Genomic DNA, 18,926 nt, shown 5'->3' with positions numbered 1-18,926 from the left:
TTCCTGAAACCAAGTGCTCTGCCTCTTCGTTTATTCACCCAGTCCAGAGTTTACAATGTGAGAATGAACACATTCAGTTTCTGCCACTTTGACAGCAGGTAAAACACAGTCATCAGTCTCAGTCACACAGGTCAAAGGTCAGAGTCCCTCAGTCCTTACCCCACCAGTGTAAATGTGCTCCTGTGTTTAGTTTTTTGGCAAATCTGCTTCACTGCCTCCACAGTCTTAAACCTAACAGCCCGTTCTGCTGCGTTCCACTGTTAGTCTTCAAGATCATATGATCAGTGTATTAGCAGTCAGGTGTGCAGCTCTGAGGGACTTGAGTGGAACCCTGGGCTGAATGTCATTTAGAAAGAGAAAAAAGACACTCATCAGCTGGAAAAGGAGGAGGGGAACCTCTCTTTAACAAAGAGCTCACACTGAAGAAACTCAACAACCTGCAGAGTCTTTATTCTGATTCAGGCCTTTTGATCTCCCTCTCTGTCTGCTCCGGTTCTGATGTTTTCCATCACATCCCTCGGTCTACTTCCTGCCATCGAGCCAACACTTTGTCTTTTTTCTGCTTTCAGTAAATGAATGCAATGCTTTTTGCCCCAGAGGCAATTTATCAGGAACAATGTGCCTTCAGAATTCATGTATCTGAAGGTAGAAATGGTCAGGGTGAAGTAAGACTCTGGGGTACCGAGTGTACTGTACTCAGTCTGTGTTTGAAAATGCAAAGGGTATGCTGAAGTTGGAGAGCGAATAATGACTTTTATGACCTGAAACATAAAGATTTGTACAAAGAGTTGATGTGGATTTATTGCTGTGGAACTGAAGACTTTTTGGTTGGGACCTGGAATTAATTCCGAGATTTGTTCAGGTCTTAGAGCTGAGCTTGTCTTTACTTTGGATGCAGTTGAACTTCATAACAGCCTTTATGTGGAACACAATTTGTGAATTGTTAAGTTAGTTAAAACTTGTTGGATTCAGTTTACAGCTTGTATTACTTTAACAGGGCCTGGGTGGTTTGGCTCTGGAACTTGGAGCTAATATATCTAACATGTAATATAGGATAATCAAACTTTATCTTGTTGGATACACTGGGACTTGATTTTGGACTTCATTTAGGAGTTGTTAGATTTGACATGTGGATTTGTGGGTTTTCATTTCAGTCTTGATTTGGAGCTGATGTTGGATTTGATGGACTTGATTTGGGATTTAGCAAACTAGATCATGGTCGTCATTTTGTGATTTAGTGGCCTTCGTGCGGGACTTGGACTTATTTCAGGGCCTATTTTCCGCTGATTTGGGTTTTGTTGGATTATGTTAGGGACATGGAACTTGATTATGGGCCTCGATAAAATGATTTGGGATTTCTTAGCCTTGATTTGGGACTTGTTTTTCCTGTTCTCAGACTTGATTTAGAGCTACTTACTACTTACTTTGGGCCTTGTCTGGATGTGACTCTTGTTCGATTTGATTTGGGATGTTCATGTGTTGCTCTGGAACTCCTTGGTGTAAATTTTGAACTTGCTGGATTTGATTTATAACCTGATGGGACTTGTTGCATGGCGCTGTTTGTTGACTCACCAAAGTTTTCTTTGCTTTATCTTCAGCTCTTTATTAATAACAGGAGCTTCATATGATGTATTTGTGCATCTCCTTTGTTCTTGGCGGTTTCTTTCCTCCCACGTGGCTCCAAACATTCTTCTGATAAACACAAAGCCATAGTCTTGAACCTGCCGAGGGCCTTGAACTCACCTTTTGTCTGTAAAAAGAGAAAATTAATGTGGGCCAGATGAGACTCAAACAACAGCAGCGACTCGTCTCTATTGGGTTATTTATCATTCGGCAGCGTGCTCGGCTCCCTGCCCTCGCTGCTGCCGACACAAATTGGATTTTCTCCGTCACAAAAACTATCAGAAGAAGCAAAAACAATCTTTAAACAGATCCGAAGGAGAGGTTTCCTCTGTACACAAAGGCTGTCCTTCATGTGCCATCCTGCAGTAAATTTTCTCTGACACAAAACATCCCTGAGCTCATTCACTCCCAGTTTCATCTCTCAGCAGCCTCTATTGCCTCCCACACTGACAACATAAAATCCTCTCAGCTTATTCTTCTTCTTCCTCTGTGGCCTCCATGTCCGCTCACAAACAGAGGCTTTCTGCAATTGATTGTCACATGGACGGCCAGCACAGCGCATTTAAATACCTAAAATATTTTCTTTACTGAGCAATCATCTTTCAAGGAAAATCACATAAATTTTTGTTTGTAACTATAACGAACAATCAAATATCTCACATTCACACAAAATAGTATTTTTATCATTTAGAAAGAAAATCAATGCATTCATTTTAAATTTATCCCCCATTAACTTTAACACGCCAGCCTGTACTAATGAAGGTTAAAATATTTTTGATTGGTTCAATGATCCTTAAAATTCACCAATTGTGGGACTTAGCTCTGAAAATCAGCAGAACTGCTGCGTTCAAATAGAACAAATCATCTTGAGTTACATTAAGATTGAAAAAGTTTGAAAAATATTTCTTTATAAATCTGACCAGACACAGAAAAAGAAATGTATTTGTATGAATAAATGTAATACTTTTCGGGATAAAAGTGAGCTTTTATTGTTATTTGAGACATGCAAACTTGTTTATCTTTATTCTTCAGATTTTACAGCTTTTATTGTGACTTTTCTCCTGAACCGATTCTCATATCATTTTATACTTGTTTATACAGTTATAATTCTGGCTTTCTAATGAATTTCACTCTCAAATGTCCACTCACTATTCTGACTTCTCCTGAAAATGGTCTGTTAATTAAAGAGTTGAAGCGTTACCGACTTTCACTTGTATGTGTTGATCTTCATCTTCCTCTTGATCTTCATCAGCTTTGTGATGGAGGGTAAGAGAGCTGTGCATAGACTGAGAGAGTAGATACCTCTGGGCTTTATTGAAAGCGAAATATGCTCGCTGTGTTTCAGGACAACAATGCATGAGCCGCTCTGCTGCCAAGTGAAGCGCCTCAGGCTCTTATTCACGTATATATAGAAATGTCTTCTGTTCTCCAGGCTGCGAGGAAACAAACGCTGCATCTTAAAACTCGGATGTAAATAATGAAGTTCTCTGAAGCGTTAATACGCTCATTCATCTGAGCAGCACATCTCCTCATTATTTATTCTTTATTCTCTTTGCTGCCTCAGCACTGAGGGACGTTAAAGTGTCTGCATGTGATTCATCGTAAATCCTCTTATGTAAATGTCTCTGCTCCAATATGAAGAACAGAGAGAAGACGACAACTTATTAGGAGAAATCAGCTGAAAACTGAAGGATCTGCAACAGCCGACAGATAATTACATATGAAAAGTGAGAGGGATCAATAATGCTCAGAGGAAATCCAATCAATCAGAACGCCAATACACTGAATAGAACTGCAGTCACATTACTTTGAATTTATTCCTTGAAGTGTCAGAAATGTACGGTGGCCCTGAGAGGCCAAACGGACTGCAACTTCAGAAAACACTTGCAAAAAGAAAAATACTGTAAAAAGAAAAACGCTGCACTGCAACTTCAGAGAAAACCTGCAAAAAGAAAAACACTGCAAAAACAAAAACGCCTGCAAAAAGCACACAAAACACAACGGAAATAGGAAAAAAACACAATGGAAATGTTTCTGGGGAGACAATAACCCGACGGACCAGTTGTACGAACCAAAACATGTATGTATGGCTGTATCCCAATTCAGGGGCTGTGTCCCAATTCAGGGTCTGCACGCTTGAAGTACGCGCACTACGCGCACTACGTACAGTGCGTACGGTCTAGCCTTCATTGCGCTGTTCCATACAGCTTTGTGTGACAGAAATGAAGGAGAAAAAATGTTTTGTTGGACATTAATTTTTGTCATGACATCACTTTGATTAGTTGAGTATCTGAGGCTGAGACCACAGGACTGTAAAACATTATTGTTGGGCTTCATTTCTGTACTGAACAGTTATTTCAAGATTAGTTAGTAAATAACAATTAGCTAATGTTGTTCATGAGACTAAGATCATCTCACTGTGGTAATGTAAATATAATATGGCCAATATTATATGTATTGTCAGATTATTATATATATATATATATATATATATATATATATATATATATAAACACCCAGCACGCCCCTGCGGGCGGTTTATCCTTCAAGCTCGGGTCCTCTACCAGAGGCCTGGGAGCTTGAGGGTCCTGCGCAGTATCTTAGCTCTTCCCAGGCAACCCGTTCTCACTCCCAAAGCGTAACATTTTACGCTAGGTGACAAATCGTCACCATATTACGTTTTCGGCTACCCACCACGTTCCTAAATGACGACCTCGGAAAAAGAGGAAATATGAGAACCGTCTGGACTGAACCTACACATGTTCGCTCTTTTTCTTCAAATCGCTTAGAAACACGCTATTTAACATCATTAAAGTCCTGGTTAAGGTCAGGAATAAGGTTATGGTCAGGGCTAGGGATAAGGTTAGGTTTAGGGCTGGAATACAGGGCTGGAACGTCTACTCCCGCGGGAGCGTCATTGCACTGGATTCCAGCAATAACCCGCCGCGTACCATAAGAACGCCGAAGGTCTCCTTTCGCGTTCCTCAGGAACGCCGCGGGACGTGACAAAACGTCGACATGTTACGCCTCGGGAGTGAGAACGCTCTGTCCCAGGACTGCGCTCTTCTGGACAGAGATCTCCGATGTTGTTCCCGGGATCTGCTGGAGCCACTCGCCTAGCTTGGGAGTCACCGCACCTAGTGCTCCGATTACCACGGGGACCACCGTTACCTTCACCCTCCACATCCTCTCGAGCTCTTCTCTGAGCCCTTGGTATTTCTCCAGCTTCTCGTGTTCCTTCTTCCTGATATTGCTGTCATTCGGAACCGCTACATCGATCACTACGGCCGTCTTCTTCTGTTTGTCTACCACCACTATGTCCGGTTGGTTAGCCACCACCATTTTGTCCGTCTGTATCTGGAAGTCCCACAGGATCTTAGCTCGGTCATTCTCCACCACCCTTGGGGGCATCTCCCATTTTGACCTCGGGACTTCCAGGTTATACTCAGCACAGATGTTCCTGTACACTATGCCGGCCACTTGGTTATGGCGTTCCATGTATGCCTTGCCTGCTAGCATCTTGCACCCTGCTGTTATGTGCTGGATTGTCTCTGGGGCATCTTTACACAGCCTGCACCTGGGGTCTTGCCTGGTGTGATAGACCCCAGCCTCTATGGATCTTGTGCTCAGAGCTTGTTCTTGTGCTGCCATGATTAGTGCCTCTGTGCTGTCTTTCAGTCCAGCTTTGTCCAGCCACTGGTAGGATTTCTGGATATCAGCCACCTCCTCTATCTGCCGGTGGTACATACCGTGCAGGGGCCTGTCCTTCCATGATGGTTCCTCGTCTCCCTCCTCTTTCTTGGGTTTCTGCTGCCTGAGGTATTCACTGAGCACTCGGTCAGTTGGGGCCATCTTCCCAATGTATTCTTGGATGTTCGTTGTCTCATCCTGGACTGTGGTGCTGACACTCACCAGTCACCATATATATATATATATATATATATATATATATATATATATATATATATATATATATATATATATATATATCTATATATATATATATATATATATAGATATATATGTGAGTGCAGGACAGACAGACAGGTGACAGTCTCAGGTGTATACACTGCTACAAAAGAGCACAAGAGAAGAAGGATTTAGTGTTTGTGTTATTACGAGTGCTAAACAAGAAGAGTTCCCAGATGGTACAGTGGACACATGTGTGACTCCTGTGATTAAAGCATCTTTCTTCCAGCTTAACGAGTGAACCGTCAGCTCGTTCAAACACACGTTAAAGTCCGTTTGGCTTGACACCACCGAACAGAGGCAGCAATATAACATAGCTAACATTAAAAGTGCAGTGAATCCTGCTTGTGCTGTGATATTCAGGACTGCAAACCGAGCAGCATCACTGACTTTCAGCCTGTTGTGTTTGTGGATATATGACTGACTTTAATTATCCACAAAATCATCACATTCTCTGTAAGATTAAGGTCACCTATCGAACGGCGTATAAAGTAAAGGTTTTAAAGCAAAGTAAACGCTGAAAGTACAAACATCGCTAATGTCACATAACTTTGCCGACATGTGGCCAACAGTAATGTTTTAATGTTCTTCATTATTAAACATTTGCACATAAATAAGTGACATAATATTCAGTACTTACTTTTGAAAGTTTACTCTTTGGCCGCCCCGCTTCCACCGTTTTTTTCGGCAAAATTATCCACACCCACCACCGTGCTATGCATTCTGGGATATGTTGGGCCACGAAGTCTACACCGCCACATCGTTAAAATTCAGGGAAATGAAGGACGCATTTGAGGGCCGCATTTCGAGCAGCCTTTGAATTGGAACAGCCTTCGTCGCGTCGCTGTGACATAATCGCCCTTAAAAAGCGGCCTTTAAGGCTGCAGACCCTGAATTGGGACACAGCCTATATTTCAGATATCTGTAGTATTATTAGAATCATATGATTACAGTTGCAGTGCAGTGTTTTTCTTTTTGCAGCGTTTTTCTTTTTGCAAGTGTTTTCTGAAGTTGCAGTCCGTTTGGCCCCTCAGAGAAATGTCCCCATAGAAGAGAAATGTCCCCACGAAGCAGAAACGTCCTCACAGAGGAGAAATGTCCCTAGAGTGCAGTAACATCCCCACAGAAGAGAAATGTCCCCACTCTGCGGAAATGTCCACAGGAAGTAGAAATGTCTCCACTGTGCAGAAATGTCCACAGGAAGCAGAAATGTCCCCGCAGAGAAAAAATGTTCCCACAGTGCAGAAATGTCCCCACAGACTGAGGTTTTGAGCTCAAATTTGTCGAGTAAATGTGGAAATGCATTTATCCATTTACACACATACCGGCCTTTGTAAACCTGAACAACCCAACCTGTCTGACAGTCTGGACCATGCAAGAGTTTGTCCATGCTGAAGACTGTCCCACAGTGATGAGTGGAACAAATGTCCTCACAGTCTCTAAAATGCTCGCTGTTCCTCATAAATGCAGCCATGCAAGCACACAGTCTGGCATCAATCGTGCAGTGAACGAGGGCCGGTGTTTACGATCCCCTTCAGCCTTCAGCCATGATGGATTTAGTGCTGATGGGAGAGGAAGGGCTCCAAAATTCATCAGTGAGACACACACACACACACACACTGACCCAGTTAAGTGGTCCAGGAGTGCTGCACTTTCTTCTTCTCTCCACAGCAGCCAGCAGAAACACTGAATGTGTGATTTATGTTCTTAATTACTCAAGGAAGCAACAAGCAGCTGGACAGGAAGTGGAAACAAATCAATGTCTTGGCAGGTCAGCATGCCGCCTCACCTGTACCTGCAGCCTGATACAAACACTGTTTTGGACTCTATAGTGACAACCTCCTCCTACATTATGGGAACGTGTTTATGACTCACCTGTCTTCATCATTAGGGCGCAGCCTCTTTGACTGGCAGGTGAGTGGCTGGACCTCTGGACCATGCCTGTGCTGTTGGATGTTTCCTGAATTGTTGTTAATAAAGTTACAGATTCAAGACGTCAGACTTGAGCTCGCAATAAGAAGCTCAGAGATTTCACAAGAACTCCTGATGCCTCTCTTCTCTCTGCTGCTGCTCCCTGTGTCATGAATCTTTATTGATGTTCACTCACACAGCAATCCGACACAACACCAGGAGCATGTGATACAATCTGCAGAAATTATAATCTGTGGGATTGATGAAGCCGTGTTATTACTGAACTGATCAATCAGACTGAGCGACGAGGCCATCAATCAGATTTTATCGTGGATCGACAGATTTGTGTCCATCATTTATTCATTTATTTAAAGTCAGTGAATTTCCTGGATTTGGTCAAAGTTGCCAAAGTGTGTCTGTGCTGTGATTGGCTGTGACAGTCCCCTGAATGAATGCTGGAGTAGAGCCATGAGTCAGTGCAGGCCGTCAGAGGAAGCAAATAAATCCTGAGAGCTGAGCGTCCGGACGCAGCATTAAAATGCAGCTCTCAGTGGTTCATCACAGCATCCTGCACACTCCTCACAGCAAAGACTCAAACACACTTTGACACACTGAGGAAGAAACGTCTGCTCTCCTGCTGCACGCTGGCCTCGTCGCTCAGTCTGATTGATCAGTTCAGTAATAACACGGCTTCATCAATCCCACAGATTATAATTTCTGCAGATTCCATCACATGCTGCTGGCTGTGTGTGGGATTGTTGTGTGAGGGAACAAAAAGATTAATGACACAGTGAGCAATTGAAGAGAAAAGAGAGGCCTCAGGATTTCTTGTGAAATCTCTGATGTGATCTTTGAGCTTCTGACATCTTAAATCTGTAACTTTATTAACAACAATCCAGGAAACATCCAACAGCACAAGCACAGTCCAGAGGTCCAGCCACTCACGTGGCAGTCAAAGAGGCTGCGCCCCTAATAATGAAGACAGGTGAGTCATAAACACATTCTCATTATGTAGGAGGAGGTCGTCTCTGTAGAAACCAAACAGTGTTTGTATCAGGCTGTAAACATGTTTATTTCTGTTGTAAAGGTTTTTTTTTGTTTTTTTTTTCTTTTTCTAAATGACATCAGAAACAGCAGTATGCGACATTACGTGATGGCAGAGCTTCAGTTCATCCTTTGTCTTTTTTTTTTTTTTTTTTTTTTTTTTAATAAATAGGACAGGGGGAATGAATGAGAGAGAGAGGGGGAGAGAAAGAAAGAAAACCAAAGGGGAGAAGAGACGGTGAGAAGGGGGGGGAAGAGAGACAAAAAAAAAAAAAAAACTCCTGGGTCACCTGTATGGAGAAAAAAAACAAACAAACAAACAAACAAAAACAAACAGAGGAGACAGCAAACAACAAAGAGCAACATAATAATAGAGAAAACAAAGCACCATCACAATAAACTAGCTAGTCATAGATATCAGTATTTACTAAGTAATAAACGATATTGTGCAGCACGCAAGATAGACAGCGCACAGTGTGCTTTGAGGCAGCAGCCAAGAAAGCTTTAGTCCGCGTCTGTGAATACCCATGTGTACACCTGTGTGCATACCTGTGTGGATCAGCATGCTTGCATTCCAAAGGTTTCTCCATGTAATGATCTGCTAGGGAGTGTGGGGGGGCCACAGCCCCGTCCTCCAGGGTGTGAAGCGGGTATGGAGGAGATCAAAAACTCCAGACATCCAGAGGCCCCCAGAACACAAGAGACCATGGAAGACCAACAGAGGGGCAGCCGCGCCACTGTCCCAGTAAGAGCTGAGGAGAGTCCCAGATGAGGGCTCGCCCAGCAGCCGCGGAGCAGAAGTCAGGGGGAGTTGCAGTGACGCGCCCGTGAGCTCCGCCGGCCCCCAGCTGCGCCTGAGTGACCGAGCCCTAGGCCGAGAGGCCGGGGGCACCCCACCTCCAAAGGGGCCCGAGCGAGCCCCAGGCCCCAGGCCCCGACAAGCGGCCGCCAAGGAGTGAGCCGGTGTGTACCCGGACGCCCACCCCCAGACACAAAGAACCACCAACACACCGACACCTGAGGGAGTCCGCCACCGGCAGGGGAAGTGGTGGTGGGTGGAGATAGGCCTCCAAACCTTGGAGGGCCTGAGGTGTCCCCAGAGAGGTGACGTCTGATACCCAACCTGACATATAGACACAGACATACAGGCACACACAGATACAAACATCCATTCCCACCCTCATGCTCTCATATGCACTCACTCCACACTCAACCAACGTGGAGACAGACATAAAGAGACGCTGTACACACAATCACACTCCCCAAGCGTACTCTACAAACCGGGTCTAGGTACCCTTGCCCCTGGAGGGGGGAATTGCACCCAGACCCAGGTGGTGTTACCCTTTTCCCTGCGGTGGGGAGAGGCAGACCGCCCCGACTCCGCAGCAGCAGGGAGGCCCCACACCCCAGACCGCAGTCGGACGGCCAACTCCTCCTACTAGCCCTCCCGCTCCAGCAGGCCGCAGAGAATGGGGGTGGGAGAAGACTCCAAACCTCCCTCCACCCGCTCATTGTAGTGTTGATGCATATGTGTTCTAAGGTGCAATTAAAACCCAGGAGGGCATGGAGCTACCTGCCAAGGAGCAGCAGGTAAGCGCATAGTCCCTCCTGCTAACCCTCAATGACTAAGTGTATTTAAAATTGAGAGGTGGGCAACGACGTCAGGGGTGAGGTATACACCCTGATGGTGATTTGGACTCCGTGATTGTGCCCACCCCCAAGATCCTATATGTATGTGTAATGAGAGTGTGAATAATGTGAATGTCTAAGTTGTGGGATAAAATTGAGGCAGAGGCAGCCAGAAGGGGACGGGGGGGGGGGGGGGGGGGGTAGCCTCCTCTGCACCCTGGTGACATACCCCCACTCCAAGGCCCTGCATGTGTGGGTGGTTGTGGAGGAGCGGGAAGAGGGAGGCAGCTGGAGATGGGGAGGGAAGGAAGGGAGGGGCAGGTAACCCCTCCCTGGGGCCAGCTCCCCCGCTGACCCCAGAATTGTTGTTAATAAAGTTACAGATTCAAGACGTCAGACTTGAGCTCGCAATAAGAAGCTCAGAGATTTCACAAGAACTCCTGATGCCTCTCTTCTCTCTGCTGCTGCTCCCTGTGTCATGAATCTTTATTGATGTTCACTCACACAGCAATCCGACACAACACCAGGAGCATGTGATACAATCTGCAGAAATTATAATCTGTGGGATTGATGAAGCCGTGTTATTACTGAACTGATCAATCAGACTGAGCGACGAGGCCATCAATCAGATTTTATCGTGGATCGACAGATTTGTGTCCATCATTTATTCATTTATTTAAAGTCAGTGAATTTCCTGGATTTGGTCAAAGTTGCCAAAGTGTGTCTGTGCTGTGATTGGCTGTGACAGTCCCCTGAATGAATGCTGGAGTAGAGCCATGAGTCAGTGCAGGCCGTCAGAGGAAGCAAATAAATCCTGAGAGCTGAGCGTCCGGACGCAGCATTAAAATGCAGCTCTCAGTGGTTCATCACAGCATCCTGCACACTCCTCACAGCAAAGACTCAAACACACTTTGACACACTGAGGAAGAAACGTCTGCTCTCCTGCTGCACGCTGGCCTCGTCGCTCAGTCTGATTGATCAGTTCAGTAATAACACGGCTTCATCAATCCCACAGATTATAATTTCTGCAGATTCCATCACATGCTGCTGGCTGTGTGTGGGATTGTTGTGTGAGGGAACAAAAAGATTAATGACACAGTGAGCAATTGAAGAGAAAAGAGAGGCCTCAGGATTTCTTGTGAAATCTCTGATGTGATCTTTGAGCTTCTGACATCTTAAATCTGTAACTTTATTAACAACAATCCAGGAAACATCCAACAGCACAAGCACAGTCCAGAGGTCCAGCCACTCACGTGGCAGTCAAAGAGGCTGCGCCCCTAATAATGAAGACAGGTGAGTCATAAACACATTCTCATTATGTAGGAGGAGGTCGTCTCTGTAGAAACCAAACAGTGTTTGTATCAGGCTGTAAACATGTTTATTTCTGTTGTAAAGTTTTAACGGGACGGACATACTGCTGGAGCCCCTGCTGGTCGTCAGAGGAGCTACAGGCTGTGCTGGGCTTCTGATTGGCTGTTTTAGATGCCGTTATTTTTGTGCCTCTATTCTGAGCGCACATTAATAAAATGCAAGCGCCAATGTTGCATTTTGAGGAGAAATTTATTTTGATTGAAGAAAAGTTTAATTTGAGAGAACAAAATTCATTGCTGCGTGTAAGAAGTGTATTTCTTTTGTTTGCTACTATTCATATACACCCACAATAACAGCCCCTCTTGCTCAGTTGTTGGCATTTGTTCTTGCTCAGACCTCTGCTTTTTGTGCTGACAGACATCCGCTGACCTGCTCTCAGTACGGAAGCGTAGAGCTGCCACCCAGGCAAAAGAAAAATACAAGTGTATCACGTTATAACGTGAAAAGTTTATTGTTCTAACAAGATACTTTTCCTGTTTGTACAATATACTATCATGTTTGTACAATATACTTTTCACGTTTGAACAACATAATATCACGTTATTACAATATACATAATTATCACGTTCGTACAATATAAATATTATATTGTACGAACGTGATCATATATTGTACAAATGTAAAAAAAAACAAATACCATTACAATAACATTTTTTATTGTAAGAACGTAAAACGTGTTGCGTTCGGAAACCCAAATCCATGGTAGGTGTGGAGAGCTCACGCTCTTCAGAACTGGCACTTAACTTTGAATGCCCTGCTTTCAACATGGACACAAACACTGAAAGCCCACTTCTGAGATTTCTTCGGAATCGTGGTGTACCTGAGGACTGTCTCTTACGAATGCTACAAGAACACATAAGTGCTCTCCTGAGGGGGAAATTTGTAAAACTCGCTTTTTACGAAGTTACAGCATCTAAAAATGTGACATATTGCTAAGTTAGCAACCACAGCGGTTTTCGCTTCTCTCGCTTTGACTGCGTAAGGACGTAACGGTAGGCTGCATTGGTGTGGATCTATATGGAATGGAGAATGTAAAACAAATTAACCCGCTGTATAAAACTGGGTCGTTGTATGACCACATGTTACTACTTAACCCGTATGCAGATTCCAGGTTTCGTAAATATATCGCTATATTATGTGATGCACAATGTTTCCTTGTTTATCTAAAAACAAATGAATTAAACTGTGCTTATATTGATATTTGGCTTCAATTTAAAAAAAACTGTGAGTTCAACCCCTTGTTCTCTGTGCAACTGAAAGATACGTGAATACTAATTTACTTTTTCAAAAGTGGGCGTTGTATATACTGTAATATTTCTATTAATAACATGTTAGAGAATCTCATTAATGTTGCTGGCATAGAGAGAGGAAAAGAATAAATGCTAAATATTGATGGCTGCCACTAAAATAATAACAGACAATTATCAAAACACATGTGAAATGTACATACATTTTTTTAGTGAGGTACCTCATGTGGTGTGGCAGCAGCTATACCTTGTACTTCTGTATAGTAATAAATATCTCTTATTACAGATTGATGCCACAGTGATTGATTTCATGGATGACAAGACCCTGTCTGGTTACATCCCAACATATGGTGATCGGATAGCTGCCAGACGGTTCTGCTTGGAAAACAGTGGTGCAAGTACTAAGGAATCAAGAAAAAAAACTCATTGCTCGAAAAATTGAAGGAAAAGATGGGAATCAATGAAAATGAGAAGAAACCTGATCATGAGGAGGCATTTGTTTCTAAGAGAAAAAGAACATATGCAAAAAACAACAAATGGGCTGAGAAAAAGACTCGAAAAATTGAGTTAGGGTGGATCCATGAAGGTAAGCAAGTGAGAAAGCGCAGAGGAGGAGGAACAAGGACCTTTGATGTGCCCAAAAACTCCAAAAAAGCTGACATATTACAGTATGCTAAAGATCTTTTCTTTCCAAGTGGAAAAAGCAAATTTGGAAGATGGGAGGTGTTCAGTCATGACATATTAGACTATCAGGAAGAGGCTGTATTTGATTAAGATGTCACAGTTGGAGAACTCTACTCAGCACTTAAAATGGGAATGTTGAGATTTTACTTGTGCACAAGAAGATTTTCCAATGATGAAGATGATGAAGAAGTTTATGATAGAGGGAAAACACATGTAAACAATGTTACACAACTGACTGATTCACATCAAGGAGATGAAGAAGCTTCTCACACTGTTGTGATCTCATCATCAGAATCTAGGAATGCTGATGAAGATGTATTATTAGACACATCTGAGGTAATGATTGGACCCTACCTTGGAGAGCCTCTGCCTTGTCAACTTGATGACACTGTAATAGATGAACCATTCCTGCAGTTTGAGGAAGATGATCTGGTCATCACATCCATTACACTTCCTCCAACAAACACAGCAGTCAGTAGTCCAGATACATCTATAAGCAATGAAGCAATAAGCTCTGCAGGATCATATGATGTTGTCTGTGTTACCATCAAACTTCACAGGGTTACTATTCTGGAGGAGATGATCAGCCAGTTCAAAGATCCAGCACTCCTCATACACCCTCTAAAATACACCTACATTAATGAAAAAGGAGCTGATGCAGATGGCGTATCAAGAGATGTGTATGCTGCATTTTGGTCAGAGTTTGTGGACAACACAGCTGAAGGAGAGGAGTTCAGAGTGCCATCACTGTCTCCTAAATGGCAGGAAGAAGAGTGGAAATCCATGGGTAGAATTTTACTGAAGGGATTTCAAGACCATGGATATTTCCCTTGTCGCCTTGCTCCTGTTTTCACAGTGGCACTCATCTTCGGTGAGAATCAAGTATCAGATGATCTGCTGTTTGAAAGTCTTCTCTTTTACCTAAGTCAATCAGATAGGGATCTGATAACAAGGGCACTAAAAGAAGATCTTTCAGATGAAGACAGGGATGAAGTGCTGGATCTCATGGATAGCCTGGATGTATCAGTGCTTCCAAACAAAGAGAACTTAAAAGGCCTTCTTCTGAAAGTCGCACACAAACAATTAATCCAAAAACCAGCATATGCCGCAGAGAAAATGTCCTTGGTTGCAAGCCACTTCCTAAAATAAGCTTTTCAAAGCCCACAAGATGTCCTACAAATGTATGAAGATAAAAAGCCAACAACGAGAAAGCTTTTGAAGTTGCTTACTGCCTCTCCCACCACTCAAGCAGAGAAGCAAAGCTTCAGATTTCTGAACCAGTACATCAGAGGACTTGACGATACAGGGCTCAGAAGGATGTTCAGGTTTCTTACTGGGTCTGATGTCATCTGTGTTCACAAGGTTGAGGTACTGTTCACGCCTGTGGATGGACTGGCACGATGACCTGTAGCCCACACATGCGGCCCTCTTCTGGAACTACCATGGACATACAGTGGGGCAAAAAAGTATTTAGTCAGCCACCGATTGTGCAAGTTCCCCCACTTAAAATGATGACAGAGGTCAGTAATTTGCACCAGAGGTACACTTCAACTGTGAGAGACAGAATGTGAAAAAAAAATCCATGAATTCACATGGTAGGATTTGTAAAGAATTTATTCGTAAATCAGGGTGGAAAATAAGTATTTGGTCACTTCAAACAAGGAAAATCTCTGGCTCTCACAGACCTGTAACGTCTTCTGTAAGAAGCTTTTCTGTCCCCCACTCGTTACCTGTATGAATGGCACCTGTTTGAACTCATCATCTGTATAAAAGACACCTGTCCACAGCCTCAAACAGTCAGACTCCAAACTCCGCCATGGCCAAGACCAAAGAGCTTTCGAAGGACACCAGGAAAAGTATTGTAGACCTGCACCAGACTGGGAAGAGTGAATCTACAATAGGCAAGCAGCTTGGTGTGAAAAAATCAACTGTGGGAGCAATCATCAGAAAATGGAAGACATACAAGACCACTGATAATCTCCCTCGATCTGGGGCCGTGGGGTCAAAATGATCATGAGAACGGTGAGCAAAGATCCCAGAACCACACGGGGGGACCTGGTGAATGACCTGCAGAGAGCTGGGACCAAAGTAACAAAGGTCACCATCAGTAACACACTACAATGGCAGGGAATCAAATCCCGCAGTGCCAGACGTGTTCCGCTGCTGAAGCCAGTGCATGTCCAGGTCCGTCTGAAGTTTGCCAGAGAGCACATGGATGATACAGCAGAGGATTGGGAGAATGTCATGTGGTCAGATGAAACCAAAGTAGAACTTTTTGGTATAAACTCAACTCGTCGTGTTTGGAGGAAGAAGAATACTGAGTTGCATCCCAAGAACACCATACCTACTGTGAAGCATGGGGGTGGAAACATCATGCTATGGGGCTGTTTTTCTGCCAAGGGGACAGGACGACTGATCCGTGTTAAGGACAGAATGAATGGGGCCATGTATCGTGAGATTTTGAGCCAAAACCTCCTTCCATCAGTGAGAACTTTGAAGATGAAACAAGGCTGGGTCTTCCAACATGACAATGATCCAAAACACACCGCCCGGGCAACAAAGGAGTGGCTCCATAAGAAGCATTTGAAAGTCCTGGAGTGGCCTAGCCAGTCTCCAGACCTCAACCCCATAGAAAATCTGTGGTGGGAGTTGAAAGTCCGTGTTGCTCGGCGACAGCCCCAAAACATCACTGCTCTCGAGAAGATCTGCATGGAGGAATGGGCCAAAATACCAGCTACTGTGTGTGCAAACCTGGTAAAGACCTATAGTAAACGTTTGACCTCTGTTATTGCCAACAAAGGTTATGTTACAAAGTATTGAGTTGTATTTTTGTTATTGACCAAATACTTATTTTCCACCCTGATTTACGAATAAATTCTTTACAAATCCTACCATGTGAATTCATGGATTTTTTTTTTTCACATTCTGTCTCTCACAGTTGAAGTGTACCTCTGGTGCAAATTACTGACCTCTGTCATCATTTTAGGTGGGGGAACTTGCACAATCGGTGGCTGACTAAATACTTTTTTGCCCCACTGTACACGTCCTACCCAGAACTACAAAATGAACTGGACAATGTTTTGGCTGCTAAAAGCTCTCATGAGTTCAGCATAGCTTGATTAAAGTCCATCATGTTTAAACCAAAGAATGAAAGGTTTGCACTAACAATGACTGGCTATGAAGCTCTAAAGTTTGTTAAACCCATAAACAGGGAACACATCATTGTATAAAAAAAGAAAGAGCTTAAATTTCAGGGAACTGTTTTATTTCATATTTGAATTTATTTTCAAAAATTGTGGATAATATCAATTTGTTTCCACCATGAAAAATGTAAATTTCAGTTTAAATTTTCATACTTAAAAGTTTTACTAGTTTAAATGTTAACTAATTATGTTTAATAAGTTCATATGGTTAGCAGCAAGAGGTGAACTATGCTTATTATTAGTTCTTATCATGTGTCAAGGTCCTTTTCCACAGGTCTGTGGTGCAGTTTTGTAGGATACAAGATGTCTGCTAGGGGATGTTTTGTTTAGTAATAATTCAAAAGACTTAATATTAATTATTTTCAAGTATATTTGTTTTACCTTTCCACCAGTCATTTGTTTAGAACATATTTTAAGGGAATAACTTTGGAAGGCAATGTGTTTGATGCAATAGTTGACTGGAATAAAAGGCAGAAAATTGGCACATAAGTTAAGTTTTGTAGTGTTTATCAAGAGTCCGTGTTTTCTTCTCCTTGAACAAAAATAAAAGGGAGGTTAACATCTAACAGTGTTTGTTAATTATTAAATAATGCAGAATTTTTACATTTAATAATAATAATAATGGATACTTTATTGATCCCCATGGGGAAATTACTTGTTTTTCTCTGCATTTGACCCATTCACTCAGTGAAGCAGTGGGCAGCCCACTAAGCAGGCGCCCGGGGAGCAGTGTGTAGGGACGGTACCTTGCTCAGGGGTACCTCAGGGTAGCCGTTAAGTGGATTCGAGCCGCCGACCTTCCGATCATGGGGCGACCACTTTACCTACTGAGCTATCCCTGCCCCTGTTTACCAGTTTACAAGAAACTGTTCGTGGATGAATAGCAGTTGCACAATGTGTTCAGTAAAATTGAAAACAATATTTCATGAATGATAATGTATAGGATCAGCAGTTTAAAAAATGTTTTTTCGACAGTCTTAAAACAGAAATCAGATATAATAGAAATTCAGTTAAAAAATAATTGGACATGCCAAAAGGTTGAGGTTTTTCAATGCACATCTTTACTGATTTACTTTTTAAAACATTTTGCGTATTCAAGCATTTACTTCAATGTTCTCATTTCAATTAATAAACAGGTGTCAGATGTTTTCTTTAGATGGGAAGAAAACACCAGTTTTTTGCATAAATCTCTCAGTCAAAATATTAAAAAAAGAAAAGCAATACTAATACAAGGACCTGCTTTAATTTTGCTTCTTCACTGGAGTACACAGATTTGGTAAAATATATTTAGACATGCTTGCTTGCTACTATCATGAACCGAAAATCCAAACAAAATAATAATGATTGTCTTTTCTATTGTTTATTGCACAATAAAACATTGTACCAAAAAATATGTGCGTAAAAATTCCCAAAGCCCAATTATATTTAGGTTTATAAGTCCTTCAGTATATAGGCTCTCAGGAAGAGATACAGTTCAATGGATTCATCTGCTGTGCTTGGTGGAAGTAAGAAGTTCTCTGACATTATAAGGCAACACAAGCTGAAAACTGTTTCATCACAGGTATAAGGTCCTCTCTGTTGACATTCTTGTTTACAAGCATCCACTACCTCGCGAGAAACCTCTTTCAGATGATCCTGTCCTCCAAAGAGATGAGGGATGGTGTACATGAGAATCGGACGTCCACTTGGAGCAACTGCATTTCTGCTTCTGCGTATTATGTGGGTGTTCCACATATGTGCAACTTGCTGCAGCTCTTCCTATTAAATATTAAAAATTAAAAAATATCATATCAGTAAAAGAACACATTTCTCTTGGCTCAACATGTTACCCAAAACGGCGCTGGCACGGCTGGCAGCCTTAACCCAATTTCCCTCGGGATGAATAAAGTACGATCAATCAATCAATCAATCAATCAATCAAAAGCACCACACAGTGACAGTCAGAAAGACAGAGTTTATCAAATAAATATGAAATATGCATTTTTTTCATATCCTGAACGCAGTGATAATAGGGATGGAGCATGGTGGGTGTTAAGGAAAACTTTTTATTCTCTCTCCGTGTCTCTCTTTCTCTCTAACACACACACACACACACACACACACACACACAATGACTCATTAAAAGAATATAAACATAGTTACATACCTCGATGACGTTCATGCATGCACGTAAACAATATGAGCTGCTTGTCCAAAAAACATCCAGAAAAGCAGCCATGGTCTTTTAGTTCCTGGAGACGATTTA

The 18,926-nt window shown here is 42.7% G+C and overlaps 1 pseudogene; it reads left to right on the top strand.

The window, feature by feature from the left end:
• The first annotated feature begins 12,312 nt into the window (after positions 1–12,312).
• LOC146689245 (uncharacterized) lies at positions 12,313–16,597 on the top strand (annotated as a pseudogene).
• The last annotated feature ends 2,329 nt before the right edge of the window (positions 16,598–18,926 follow it).

Source organism: Copadichromis virginalis, linkage group LG17 (genome assembly GCF_057382275.1).
Source record: "Copadichromis virginalis isolate Kocher_CV1m ecotype Utaka linkage group LG17, C_Virginalis_male_GT1.1, whole genome shotgun sequence".
Lineage (NCBI taxonomy): Eukaryota > Metazoa > Chordata > Actinopteri > Cichliformes > Cichlidae > Copadichromis > Copadichromis virginalis.
Note: the sequence above shows the minus strand (reverse complement) of the source record. Positions and strands in the feature narration are given on the sequence as shown.